Source organism: Trichosurus vulpecula, chromosome 7 (assembly GCF_011100635.1).
Source record: "Trichosurus vulpecula isolate mTriVul1 chromosome 7, mTriVul1.pri, whole genome shotgun sequence".
NCBI classification, from domain to species: domain Eukaryota; kingdom Metazoa; phylum Chordata; class Mammalia; order Diprotodontia; family Phalangeridae; genus Trichosurus; species Trichosurus vulpecula.
The window spans coordinates 182753319-182767083 of record NC_050579.1 but is presented as its reverse complement, the minus strand read 5'-3'; the positions used below and the strand labels follow the sequence as shown (position 1 = coordinate 182767083).

Here is a 13765-nt window from a genome sequence, read left to right as displayed (position 1 = left end):
CATCACACTTCTCAGGAACAATGTATCTACTGCAGAAAGTAATGGCCTACTACTGTTCTAACATCCAATGGGAAATTAAAATTAAAATCTAATCAGGAAAAATCAGAATATGCACCAAAATGACTAAAATTCAGAATATGGAAGTGTTGAAAGGCACATGCACATACATTTCCTTAAAGGTCTCATCATTTCATCACTCATTAAATGTTAGCTCTGCCTACAAGAAACTTGTCAACTTAGGGTGCCTGGTAGCAATCAAGTTCTCAATGTCACAAATCTGAAAAATGTCTTAAATGCCAGATCACTGTAAAAATGTGTTCTTTGTTACATAAGCAAGAAACTCAGGGCTCAGAGTACAATTTATTTACACAAATCACTAACTTTTAGTCAGTATACATACAGGTGTATACAAGCATATGTCTATATCTCCATACATGCACACATATATGAGATAATTAGAATACATTCCTGCTTTGATGACAATGTTATAGGAACACTTTAAGTGTTCTTGCATGTCACTTATAGCATTTATGTACCTGACAATTTACTGACACCAAAACCAGTTTTATTCATTAAGGCCGTTACTGATGGTTCTGGAAATAATGTAAAAATCTTGATGTTGGGTATGGGTGGGCCCATCCACACATGTATATCCACACAAGCTATCTAAATGCAAATTGCAGGGACTAAGAGAACCTAGAGAAGGATTCCAGCTGTGTGTTTGCTCCTTTCCCTACCAATCTTCAAGAGGAGAATTAGGCTAGAATTAAACTGATCTCTACCCCACCACCCCCACCCCTTTAATATTGTTGGTCTAGGGGTATGAGTTTGGTTCAGAACAAAAACCTCTTCCCTGTTCACTAGCCCTTAGTTAACTTAATTCCTTCCCACTAAAGAAGAATAAGGGGAGAGATGAGAAGTCAGTAAGCTTCATTACTTTCTTCTTGGGGTCCATGCCATGGAACTGCCTTATGTTTGAGATCACTTCCTAAGGAGGTCATTTTAGTACTCCATTAAGTTACCACCCTTAAATGGGGTCCAAGAAAAACATCACCTCAAACAGAAGACACTTTAGTGTCCTCTATAATGAAAAGTAGCATAGTTATGCTATCTATATATACTTTGAGACTTAACAAGTGATGGGTCTTTTTAAACTACAGTTATGTCCCATGACTACCACCATGTCATTGATGACATAAGACTCATGACCTACTGGGATATTTAGAATACTTATTAATCAGTTTTTACAATGCACACTAAGATTTTTCAGCCAAAGGACACTGAATATACAGTAAAAAAAAAGATGAGAAAAATCATAGCATCTTCAAAAGATGACAAGTATAAAATCACTGTTTGGATCTAAATTTTTTTTAGAGTTTTGAATATTCTGAAGCTACAAGAAGTAGATCTAATGAAAGGAGATCAATAATAATAAATTACAGCTGAATCTCTACAGAAATAAATGAGGCATCTGTTTCTTTTTAGGTATATTACTTTAGGACAGATATACAGCTTGGTAAATTTTTTACACATTGTTCATCTATCAGATATCCAATTCAATTTCCCTATCTAGAAATACAATGTAGATGGTTAGTGGCAAAAGGGCTTATGGTCCATAGGTTAATAAAATAATTCTGATTAATATACATGCTCTTTCCAAGTATGACAAAAAGGACATAAAGTATTTGTGATTATATCACATGTGGGAACTCCCCCTCTCATGCAAATGCAACTTCTCTATGACTTGGTAGTTAAATCCTAAGAACACACACAGATAGAGGTTAACAGCCTTAACCTGTAAGGCAGGTTCTATTAGTACACCAGTTTTGCAGATGAAGAAACTGAAGCTAAGATAGCATTTGAACTTGGATCTTCCTATCTCTGAGTGCAACAGTCTTGATGAAAAATACTAACAATTCCATAAAACTGTGACAAAAGCAGTTTGAAAATCACTCCAGGAAACTTCATTATAGAAGTTGAGAACACCAACAATTTGCCAAATGCAAGCTGAGAAGCAGACATATCCTACTCCTGGTAATAAACCAAGTACATAAATTATGTTACAATCCCAAATCTAGAAAAGGATCATGGATTCTAACCTTTTATTCACCTATCCCCAAACGGTCATACCTTGAAAACAACCTTTACTTAAGGCAAAAGCTGTTGTCTTACAGTATATGACTTTTTTCAGAAGTCACAAACCTTACAACTGCTGTACAGGATTACTACTTAAAATACAGAGTTAAAAAAAACCCCAAACTCATGGGAGTTTGTAAAGTACAATTCCTAAAAACAAAATTTAAACACCTTCTGCAACAGTAAGCAACAATGAAGCTATATAAGCAAAAAAAAAAAAAAAAGAAAAAGAAAAGAAAAGAAAAAAATCCATCTAAATGAAAAAGTCACAGGCTAAGAAATAAAACATTTTTTAAGTGGCAGAATTACAATGAGATCCCATGCTCTCCAAAGAGCCCTGAATTTGAGTTAAATGACCTGGGTTCAAGTTTCATTTCTGTTTCTCACTTAGTGGGTGTACAACACTGGGAAAATCAGCTTCCCTGCCACTAAAATAGAAATTGGGGCATTTGCATTACCTACTTCACAGGGTTTTTGTGAGTATTAAGTGAAATAAAATATGAGAAGCATTCTAGAAATCGAGTGCCACATAACTATTAGCTATTATCAGATCACAGAATTAGACTTGGAAGGGACCTTAGAGATCATCTGGTTCAACCCCCTTATTTTACAGATGGGGAAACTGAGGCCCTGAAAAGTGAACTGACTTGGCCAAGACCACACTGGTAGTCTGTGACAGAACTGGGATTCTGAATCTAGATTCTCCCACTGTAAATCAAGCATTCTCTCCTCTATACCACACCTGATGCCTATCATTCTTGTCATTATCATCGAAGAGAAACATTTCCTCCTCCTTGTCCCCCTTCTAACCTCCCCCCTTCAAGACAGGACATTTCCAGGTGACATTCAGCCAGCCGAGGAGGCTCTTTAAAAATATGAAAAATGAGCTGATAGTCATGTTCAGTGGAAAGAATGCATCCCACCAATGAAGACAAATGGTGATAAATGTTCCAAGCCTCTGATTTCTGAAAGAAAGGAAAACATGAGTCATGTGTACTCTAATGGAAAAGTAGGTTTGATGGGTTAATATAATTAAAGAATCAAGAAAGTTTCATGCCTAATGCCAGCCCTGCCCAAGAGGATGCTTGGAAGCACTAGTTACCTTCTCTGTCTCAGTTTCCCTTCTACAGAGAGAGAATACAAGTGTGCCCAACAAATTTGACCTTTAAAAAGCAAGTAGTTTTGACTACAGGAATTATCATCATCATCATCATCATCTTCTTCTTCTTCTTCTTCTTGCTCTTCTTCTTCTCCTTCTTTTTAAAAGCATCTGATACATTGAGGAAGGCTTCCCTATAGTTTTTACTCTCAAACTTCTGTTTTACTTTGTATAATGCTGGAACCTTTTACAAAAATTTTCACATGTTAACTCATTCAGTCTTCAAAACACAAAACCTATCACAACAGTATACTACTCACACGCAATATTATGCCCATTTTTTAAGAGTCATAGCAGCTTTATTGGGGACAGAAAGTACCAGGGGATTAGGAGTTGGCATTGAGGCCCTTCTTCTTGCCAAAGGTGGGCGCTACATTGACAGTGTTGGTTGTACTGCATCCTCCTCTTAGCACGCCCAGTCTTCTTCTTCTTTTTGTCCTGCTTGGCCACCTTGGGGGTCTAACCCCTCACTTTTTCAGCTTGGGCCAGAGAGCTATGGACTTTACCTCCTAGCATCCGACCAGCCACTTCCAGGGTGGACAGGGGCTCTACACCCCACAATGCCCCAAGATGGCTTCATCCTCCAGCAGGGAGCCCCCCAGAAGCAGGACCTGGTCCTCAGGGGCGATGCCCTCCAGAGACACCACAAGGGCCTTGATCTGGGCAACGGTCTCCTGCCCGGTCACCTTGAGGGTGTGCAGAGCCTGCAAGTGGACAAACAGTTACATGGTGGCAACTCAGACATGCTGGTCCTGCTTCCGCCGCGGCAGAGAGGGAGACCAGAAAGCATATTAAGTCAATTTTTAACTAATGAGGAAATTGATGCTCATAGAAATTAAGTGACTTGTCTTATATTAACCAATGTCTGTGTGAATAAAAAACATGGACCAGGTCTTGTGACTCTTTTCCCTAATCAGCATTGGTTGCTGCTTTCTAAACAGTTATCTCCTTAAGTGCATTTCGCAAAAGTCAATTTAGAAAAAAAAAAAAACTGAAACAATTTCTTTTTCAGGGACCTGACTTCTCTGTAAAGTAAAACAGTTAATTTCAAACAACAACCTAAAGAGGGTACCTTGGAAATAAATGAGTGTATATACATATGTGTATGTATATACACACAGACATATATGTATATATACACAGACTACAAGAAAACTAATGTGCTATAAATGGTAGAATGCTGGAGTCAGAAAGACCGGTGTTCAAATCTTGCTTCTGACACTTACTAGCTGTGTAATCTTGGTCAAGATTAACACTTTTTCTGAGCCTTGGTTTCTCCATCTGCAAAATGGGAATAGTAAAAGTATCTGCTTAAAAGATTATGGTGAAGACCAGAAGAGAACAGTAAAGTGTTTTTCCAATCTTAAAATACTACATAAATGTGACCTATTATTATTATAGGGGTTTTTCTGATGTTACAAATATATCTTCAGTCTAGATTGGTCCTGCTGAGATGGCTCTGCTTCCACAGGACTAATACAGAAGCCTGGAGCCTAAGGAAGAGCTCAGTAGCAAGCTCCTTTTATATGGTGTCCCCTTTCAGTCATCTCGTCTCCTTAACAAAGTTTCTCTCCTCCACTCCCCAGTCTCTTGCCAATCTCTCACCCTTAGCTCCTGGTGCCATTTCTAGGCCCTTTACGTCATAAAATGTATATTTCAGATGATTATTTTAAAAAAACACAAGTGAGACCAAAAATTCAAAGCACTGATTCATAGTCAACCTAGGGAGGTCTCTAACATGGTGAACTAGGGGTCTCTCCCTTTCAACATTTTCAGCAATAACTTGAATGAAGATTTAAAAAGGTAAACTAAACAAAGTACAGATGACACAAAATTGGGAGTGATATCAATCCAAGGAGTGATAGAATCAGAATTCATAAATAACCCAGAAGGTAACTGTGGGTCTAAATATGCGTTAACTGAGTTTCAGAATCTTAAGGCACTCAGGGAATTTATGAGAGACAGCACAGTATGGTGAAAAGCGTCATGGATTTCTAGTCAGAAATCTGGTTTCAAATCCCACCTCTAGCATCTTGTTACCTAGGGCAAAGTTGATTAACCTCTGTGGAGTTCAGTTTATCTATAAATTGGAGTGACAAAGGGAAGAGTGGGACTAGACAGCCTCTATGGTCCCTTCCAAAACTAGAGCTATAATCCTACAGCATGACCTCATCTAACTTCCTCATTTTATAGATTAAGTCCAATACTAAGGTTCAAAAAATCTCTGGACCTTAGGTAAATTTCTAAGATTTACCTATTAAGTTATAAACTGATTCAATTTATAGACCAGTTGTGACACCCATGAAATCACAACCTTGACTTACTGACAAGTATGCAATATATGTGCAATGTAAATAAAATGCTTTGATGATGAATAATTCTATAATAATCTACAATAAAAGATCCTAATACTTGGAAGTAAAAAAAGAGTATTTCCCTTTTATCTCCCTTGTTACTGTCCTCCTTTTATTCTTTATTTCCCTTTTAAAGGAGCTGTATCTCAATTAGGCTTTACAGCCTAATCTACTGCTGCCCCTTAACTATTATTCCTCCTAAAAACTGAAGTACAAACTGCTTTGAGCTGACATTTTCTGAATAATATTATTTTTCTAAAAACAATTTTTAAAAAATAGATGGTTTGGTTTCTTCTGAAACAAAGGCATCACTGCAACTGTAAATATTTTTAGCTCTTAGTACTTTTCATCCAGAAGCTTGGATGAGAATAATACAGAAACATTTAAAAATAGCCACCCAGTATTCTAAAAGCCATTAAATATTTTAGCACATACCCAGCACCTGCTTGACTCTTCTTAATCAACACTATTTCCTAGTCATATATATATGTGTATATATATAAAAATAAAGAAAATGCTTTCAGTTTTATTTTTTCCTCTTAAAAACCAAAAGCTTCTTTGGTGCCTTTTGTGCTAGGATGGAACTCTATTTCCCTAACTTAGAAGAGAACACCTGGACTAGTCATGGGTATTTAATGAAGATGCCAATTTCCCCTTAAGAAAATAAATCAGGGAAGCTTAAAGGATTAAAAAAAGAAAAGAAAAGAAAAGACAAGGACCATGTAAATGAGTCAGGGAAGAAAAGCCAAGTGACTCTTGTGTATCTGAAGCCAAGAAAGGAGAGAATACTCTGTAAGAGGGAGATGTTAGCAGTATAGTTATCTAGAAGCTTCATTGCCCAGATTTTAGTTCTCTAGACTTTAATATTAAAAATGGAAAGAAGAAAGTATAAATGCATAACACTTATTATCTGTATCGCACATCTGAGTTCTAGTATATTGCCTTGTATTCTATTTCATATTTTCCCAAGTCAGACTATAAATTCCTTGAGGGTAGGCGTTATGTAACACGTTTCTTCATTATTTCCCATAGCATCAAGGACAGCGTTACGCACATCATAGGTATGTGAAAAATACGTGGGGCAGCTAGGTGGCACAGTGAGTAGAGCACCAGCCCTGGAGTCAGGAGGACCTGAGGTCAAATCTGAACTCAGATACTTGACACACTTACTAGCTGTGTGACCTTGGGCAAGTCACTTAACCCCAATTGTGCTACCTTCCTCCCTCAAAAAAAATACATGTTGAAATGAACTGAATTTGATTCTAACATGGGAAACGAACCTTTGTCAAAGCAGAGTAGAAGTGGAAAAAAAATTGGGAAAAAAAACATTGAGGAAAAATATCAGTCCCAAGCTGACTATCAAATTTTCAGGGAGGTCTCTTATAGCATCATGTGAGTAGCCTCTTTCCCCATTCACTTATAAAACTCTTCCTTGCTATATACAGACCATGTTACCCCAATGCTCAAAAACCTTCCGTGTTTCCCTGTTCCCTTTAAGATAAAATACCAACTCCTCTGACATTTTAAGCCCTTCACAATCTGACTCCATGCACTCTTTCTAGGTTGATCACACCTTACTCATACCAACTACATACACCTCATACCAACTACATTCTAGTCAAACTGGCTTCCTTGTTGTTTCCTATACACACTAACATCCCACCTTCCAGCATCATGCCTTTGCACAGGCTTATCCCCCATGCCCGGAATGTTCTCCCTCCTTTCACCAAATTGCTTCCTTTAAAGTACAGCTCAGAGGCCATTTCCTACATGAAGCCTTTCTCGATTTCTCCAGTTTTTAATAGTGCCTGCCTGGCTAATTTACTTGGTTTTTACCCAAGATATACTTAGTACAATCCTCAACATTCATGCATTTAATTTTTGTAACTTCAAGAATTCAAGTGATTTTATTAGTAACCTCATTTTCACTTTTCCGGGTGGCAACTACACATGTTCATGGCAACAAGAAGCACAATGAATGCAGGTTTATGTCCCCCAAAATGAGTAAAGTATTTGAAAGAGTGTTCGTGAATCCACGCCAGAAAGTGCTAAAGTAACCTTTCAAGTGTACAATGAGAGAATCTAAAAGATGGAAAAGCAGATAAATTTGTGGGTAAATGAGATGGTGGTCCTCACCTCCCACAACCCCCATGACACTCAGGTGGCAGAATGGCTCAGCCTGTGGATGTTCTGACAGGGGGCTGGGGACTCGCCCTCAGGCATGTGTTTTTTTCTTCAGGAACCAAAGGGAGATTCACTTTTTTACCTCCATGTTCAGACACCTCTGCCCCTGCCCCTGCCCCTGCCCCTTCCCATCCCCTTGAGAGTTGCCTCTCCTTTCCCCTGAATTCTATAGATTATTTTATGGCTAATATATGCTTATTATCAGAATTGATGTTTTGTTATAAAGGATTGTATGCAGAAAAGTGCTATTTTCAGCAATCTCTAGGGAAAGATTATAGTTTTTTGTGGTTGTGGGAACCTAACCCCTGTTTCCCATAAGGTTCAATGTATCAATAGTCATGTTTCTGACTTTTGCCCCATTTTCTAAGAATGTTACTTTCGCAAAAGTTGAGGACTGACTATACTTATCTACATACAAATTGCTTTCCCCAAGTCATATGTAAATTTGTTGAGGACAAGTAGAGTATCCTTTTGGTCTGTGTCCCCAGCACCTAGCACAGTGTGTAGCCCATACTGGTCTTATCTCTCCTCCCTGAAGGCAGAGAAGTCTCATTCATCTGAGTGCCTTCCTAAGTTCATAGCATAGTACCCTACACAGAGCAGATCTTTAATAAATGCCTGCTTACTGAACAAATGAAGTATTTATAGATAACAGCCAAGCACAGAACCAAGTTTTCAAATCCTGCCTCTGCCCCTTACTACTAATGTAGCCTTTGGAAAATAATTGAACATCCTTGGGCCTCAGTTTCCTCATCTGTAAAATGAGAAACTGGATGGCCTCTGAGGTCCTTTACATCTGTAATCCTATGGTTCTATTTAGCCATGGGAACATAAATTTAGAGTAGGAAAGGCTTTCTGAAGTCATCAAATGCAAACCTCTCATTTTACAGACAAGAAAAATAAGGTTGGAGAGGTTGTGACTTGCCTAAAGTCACAGCAGGAGAAAGTGGTCGAGCTGGGCTCTTCTGACTCCAAATCCACCACTCTTTCTGGGGCATCATGACTATCTCCAGTAAGCAGCAAAAGAGAAGGAAGAAGGTATAGTAAGAGACAGAGCCACAGATGGTGAACCTGGAATGTGGTCTGCACACGATAAATGGGCTTTGTCAGCACTGGTGATACTATCCAAGTATGTCTGTAGAGAGATGAGAAGCAGCCAGTTGTAAGTCAGAGACTGAAGACATATGAGAGCAATAGTGGAAGGAATGAGATCAAGGACATAGAGAGAAGGATTAGCCATAAGGTAGAATGCGGATACCTCCTCTTCTATGATCTGGGCAGCTAGGTGGTATCATGGATAGGGCATCGGGTCTGGACTCAGGAAGTTCTGGGTTCAAATCCTGACTCAGACCCTTCCTAGGTGTGTGACCCTGGGCAAGTCACTTAACCTGTTTGCCTCAGTTATCCCAACTGTAAAGTGGGGATGATATTAATAGCACCTACCTTGCAGAGTTGTTGTAAGGATCAAATGACGTAGTTGTAAAAAAAAAAAGTACTTAGCACAGTGTCTGGCACATAGTAGGGTCTCCACAAATACTTACTGCCTTCTCTTCTTTTTCCCCTCCCACCTTCCCCACTAGGGTGAAGGATGAAAGAGGTAAGGATACTAACAAGTTTTGAGGAATAAAGGAGGGAAACTAAGGGAGCTTACTTTGGATGTCCCCAACATTTTTTTGGAGGGGGGAAGGCAGGGCAATTGGGGCTAAGTGACTTGCCCAAGGTCACATAGCTAGTAAGTGTGTCAAATGTCTGAGGCCACATTTGAACTCAGGTCCTCCTGACTCGAGCTGGTGCCCTACTCACTTCACCCAATATTTTTAATAAAAAGAGGAAGCTAAATTATATTCATCCAAGTGTTGAGGCTAACTCTGAGATAAGGACTCTTTCTGCAATAGTAAAGGCACAAGAGCATAACCTTGGATAATTAAAGACAGGAAAGTATTTTTAACATGCCCTGTATAGTTATTAGAATCTACTCAAAAATAAAGCAGCTGATATATGAAATATTATGTATTAGATAAGATATTGGCAATGTGAATAATATTATTCACGCTAAAGAAACTGCACAGTAAAAAAAGTAAAGGTATACAGAAACAAAGACATCACTGCCAAATCATTTTAAAAAGCTGTTATTGCACAAGCTGCTTTTTAACACACAAAGAATTCTTGTTCCAAAGTACCTTTTGTACACAGTTATGCAATATATCTTCATTTTTGTCTTGCTGTTCACAGTCCCTATCAAAATAAACATTTTGAAAACATCTATATTCCGTTAAAGAGGCTAAACTGTAGAGTTTTGTGATAAGTTCTAAAAGGTAGGGACCAAGTTTTTAAATTAAGTTGACAAATTGCAAGTGGTTTAATAGAATTGAATGTTTATTTAACTAAAAAGAGTGAATTATTGGGCCAGAAAATCAGGCTGAAATGGCAAGATGTTACCAGGAAAATATGGAAATCAATCATGAGCCTAGAAGTGAATATAACTAAAGAGATTTCAGTTTGGTAAATATCAACATTGCAAAAAATGACTAGTAAGCAGGTCTATTTAGACAAGAGTTTGTCTCAATTATGTGAAAATAGTCCCTAAAAATCAAAAGCAAAATTGGCTATAAAAATACTAGTAAATATTTAGAGGACTGGCTGGTTGGCTCATGGGAATCCTGATCAAACAACCCTTAGGCCATTACTGGTAAAGAAAAAGCAATCAACCAACAGCAGAGCACCCAGAGTAACTGACAAAGTGATTGTCGATCAGTTTTCACTGAGAAGCCGCCCATTTCTGAAGAGCCATATTAGAAGCAAGTTTGATCTGAATGCAGAAAAGTCTCATACGAGGTAGCACTGCTAGTCAGGCCAGTTGCTTTTTGGACCTTTTTTTTACAGAACAAATCTATCTTCCAAACCATTATGCGGTAAATAATTAAAAGGTGTCTTCATTAGATCAATGAAGCTATACTTTTCATCCTTATTATTTTTTTTCAATAGAAACCATTCATACAATTAGAACAAGGCCAATTTCTACTTTGGTCTGCAAGTATTTTTACTAGGAGCTGCTTAATCAGTGGTTTTTACTCACATGTTCCACATTTCAATACTATTCTTACAAGTCATGAGCATCTCTACCTCCCCAAACAGTCCTGTCTGTCCATACTTTCCTCCAAAATAGGTCTGAGATGTCAAAATGTTAGACTCTCATTCCACCGTTTTTTTTCTTATCCTCATTTTTTTTGGTCTGGACCTTAAAAATCTCCCTCAAAGATGGGCAGCTTTGTAAACTCTATATCCTTTCTTCATGTAGATAAAGCATGAGAACTTTGGAGATAAAAAACACAAAACAAGAAAGCTCCAAGACTTCCCTTTGTTTGGCCTCTCATAAATGATATAAATTATGTCCTAAACAGGCCTCAAGCTCATAACAACACACAATAGTATTGGTCATTTGTGATTCAAGAAATCACTATGGAACATTCTGCCATTCTATCATGCGCGTTATCTATGGGGTTTTCCAGACTAATTTCCTTTGATTTATGGCTAAATGGTAATGATTTCAAGGACTAGACTTCTTTTTCCCTGTTAATGCTGTCTTATACTGTTTCATTCATTCATTCATTCATTTATTCACGAAATTATTAATGACCTATTATCTGCTAGACACGGTATGATATACGAAGTTGCATAATACATAGTCTCTACAGTCGAGTTTATAATCCAGTAGGAGAGATAAGATAGGTTACAAATATCTACAATACAAAGCTATATGTCATGTGTCACTTGAGTGATATAATCAAAGTGCGTGCAGAAGTAGCAATCATTTCCAATGAATAAGGAATCCACAAAGGAAAAAAAAAAAGAATACACATTGCACAGATTTTGACATGCAGTTATATGGCAGCTCACTGAGTTAGTCTATCAGCATAGTGTGTGTGTGTGTGTGTGTGTGTGTGTGTGTTTGTGTGTGGGTGCACGAGCGCATGAGCGTTCTGGATAGAAACTAACGAATGACAACGAAACAGGTCTAGAATTGAATAGGAGAAAAGTGGGATAGAACACATTTGGAAAAAAGCATAATACTTCCAACCACCCTAATATTCTCTTTAATGATGTTACATGCTTGCAAATAATAGTTCACTAATATCTCCACAGAATCAAAATGTCAGATAACGTGACCCAAAGGTCAATGGAACATGGTGATTTTAAGTAGAAGCAGCCCATAACCAACAATGACTTACATAGAAGTGGCTCAAAAAGTATAATTTTAAATAAATAATTAGCCAGAAAAGGGTGAACATGTGAGCAAATGATAAGAGAGAGCTCGAGTGCTACACTGGTGTCTAGAAAATATTAAAAGACCGAGGGTAAAGGCTCCATCACCCTGGGTAGCTCCCTTCTGAAGGATTTGCGGAAACAGAGGGAGAAGAACTACACAGGATAAGAATGCATGGATGAGATTCAGTCTGTGCTGGCGGAGGGAGTACCATAGATTTACTGGCATAGCTTTTTGATGAAAGAAGGCACTGTATAGGAGGAAGGGGTAAGACTTGAGTCTCTAGAATTTTGGTAGCTGAAAAGTGTTTGGGGAAGGGGAGAGGTGCGGGGGAGTTATTTTATTTCAGGAAGATGAAATAGTATGAGCAAAGGTCTTTAGGGCAGAAAAGCATCATTGATAAGTGAAGAACAATTCAGATTTTCTTATGTTGCAGAAAAGAAGGAGTATGACTATCTGAAGCTGGACTGTGGGTAACGATGAACGTAAGATAATTGATCTGATGTGTAGAAAAACTCGGGAAAAGGAACAAAAATGAAGACTGTTTTCTTTCTTAGTCCTTTTATAAATAACTCAGTTTTGAAATAATCATAACCCAGAAGCAATCTAAGAAAACTCTTGAGATGGTGGCATATTTAAAATAATGATAATAATAGCTGGTATTTACAGGGTATTTTGAGTTTTGGAAAGCACTTATTACATATGTTATCTCATTATTCCTCACAGCAACCCCATGAAATAGCTACAATTATTATTCCCACTTTACAGATGAGGTAAGTAAGGCTCAGACCTGCCCAGGGTTACACAGTAAGTAACGAGGCAGACTTGGAACTCAGGTGTTTTTGACCCCCAAACCACTGCACCACCTAACTGCCAAATAAACTAATCTAGCATGAAAAGATCCCAATCCATTGTCAACACACACACACACACACACACACACACACACTACCAGTGGCGAAGCTAATATAGTAGGGAAGTTGGAAATTCACCCTACACATTAGCATCTTGTACTTGTGAAGCACTAGCATTCTACCTGAAGGTAGAAAGATTCAAATATAATACTTAATCTTGCCAAAATTAACCAAGTTATTTTCTCAAAGGACATCTACATACTTTTGTAAGCTATATAAAGTTCATACAACAGCTTCTCTTTCTCTTTCCACTTTACAGCCTACCCCTACTGTGAGCTTCTAGATCTTATAATTATAATTTTATTTTTCAATTTTGTTTTTTATTGGCAGCCTTTGTTTTCATCCCTTGCAATAAACTTTTTTTTAAAGAGAAAAAAAGCAGTTCAGCAAAGTGAATCAACATACTGACCATGTCTGTCACTATATGCAATATTCTATTCCCATAGCGCCCTATCTCTGCAAAAAAAAAGGGGGGGAGATGCATTTTCCTGGAGCCATAGTGTGAAGCAATATTAATTTGCTGTTGTATTTATATTACAGTAGTCATTGTGCATTGTTTTCTTAATTATTTACTCCACCTCAGTTCAAATAAGTGTTCTTGCCCTTTTCTAAATTCTTAATACTTATCATTTCTTACAGCATAGTAATATTCTAGTATATTTATGTATCACAATTTATTCAGTCATTCCCCAATAAATGGGTGTCTGTCTGTTTCCAGTTCCTTGCTTCCTCAAAAAGCACTGCTATGATTATT

At 37.8% G+C, this 13765-nt stretch overlaps 1 protein-coding gene and 1 pseudogene across 1 annotated transcript in view; both read right to left on the bottom strand.

Moving 5' to 3' along the window:
* The window catches only part of BACH2 (BTB domain and CNC homolog 2), a 402740-nt gene that overhangs the window by 351808 nt on the left and 37167 nt on the right, over window positions 1-13765 (bottom strand). The gene's annotated exons all lie outside the window — the stretch shown is intronic.
* LOC118858203 lies at window positions 3622-4023 on the bottom strand (annotated as a pseudogene).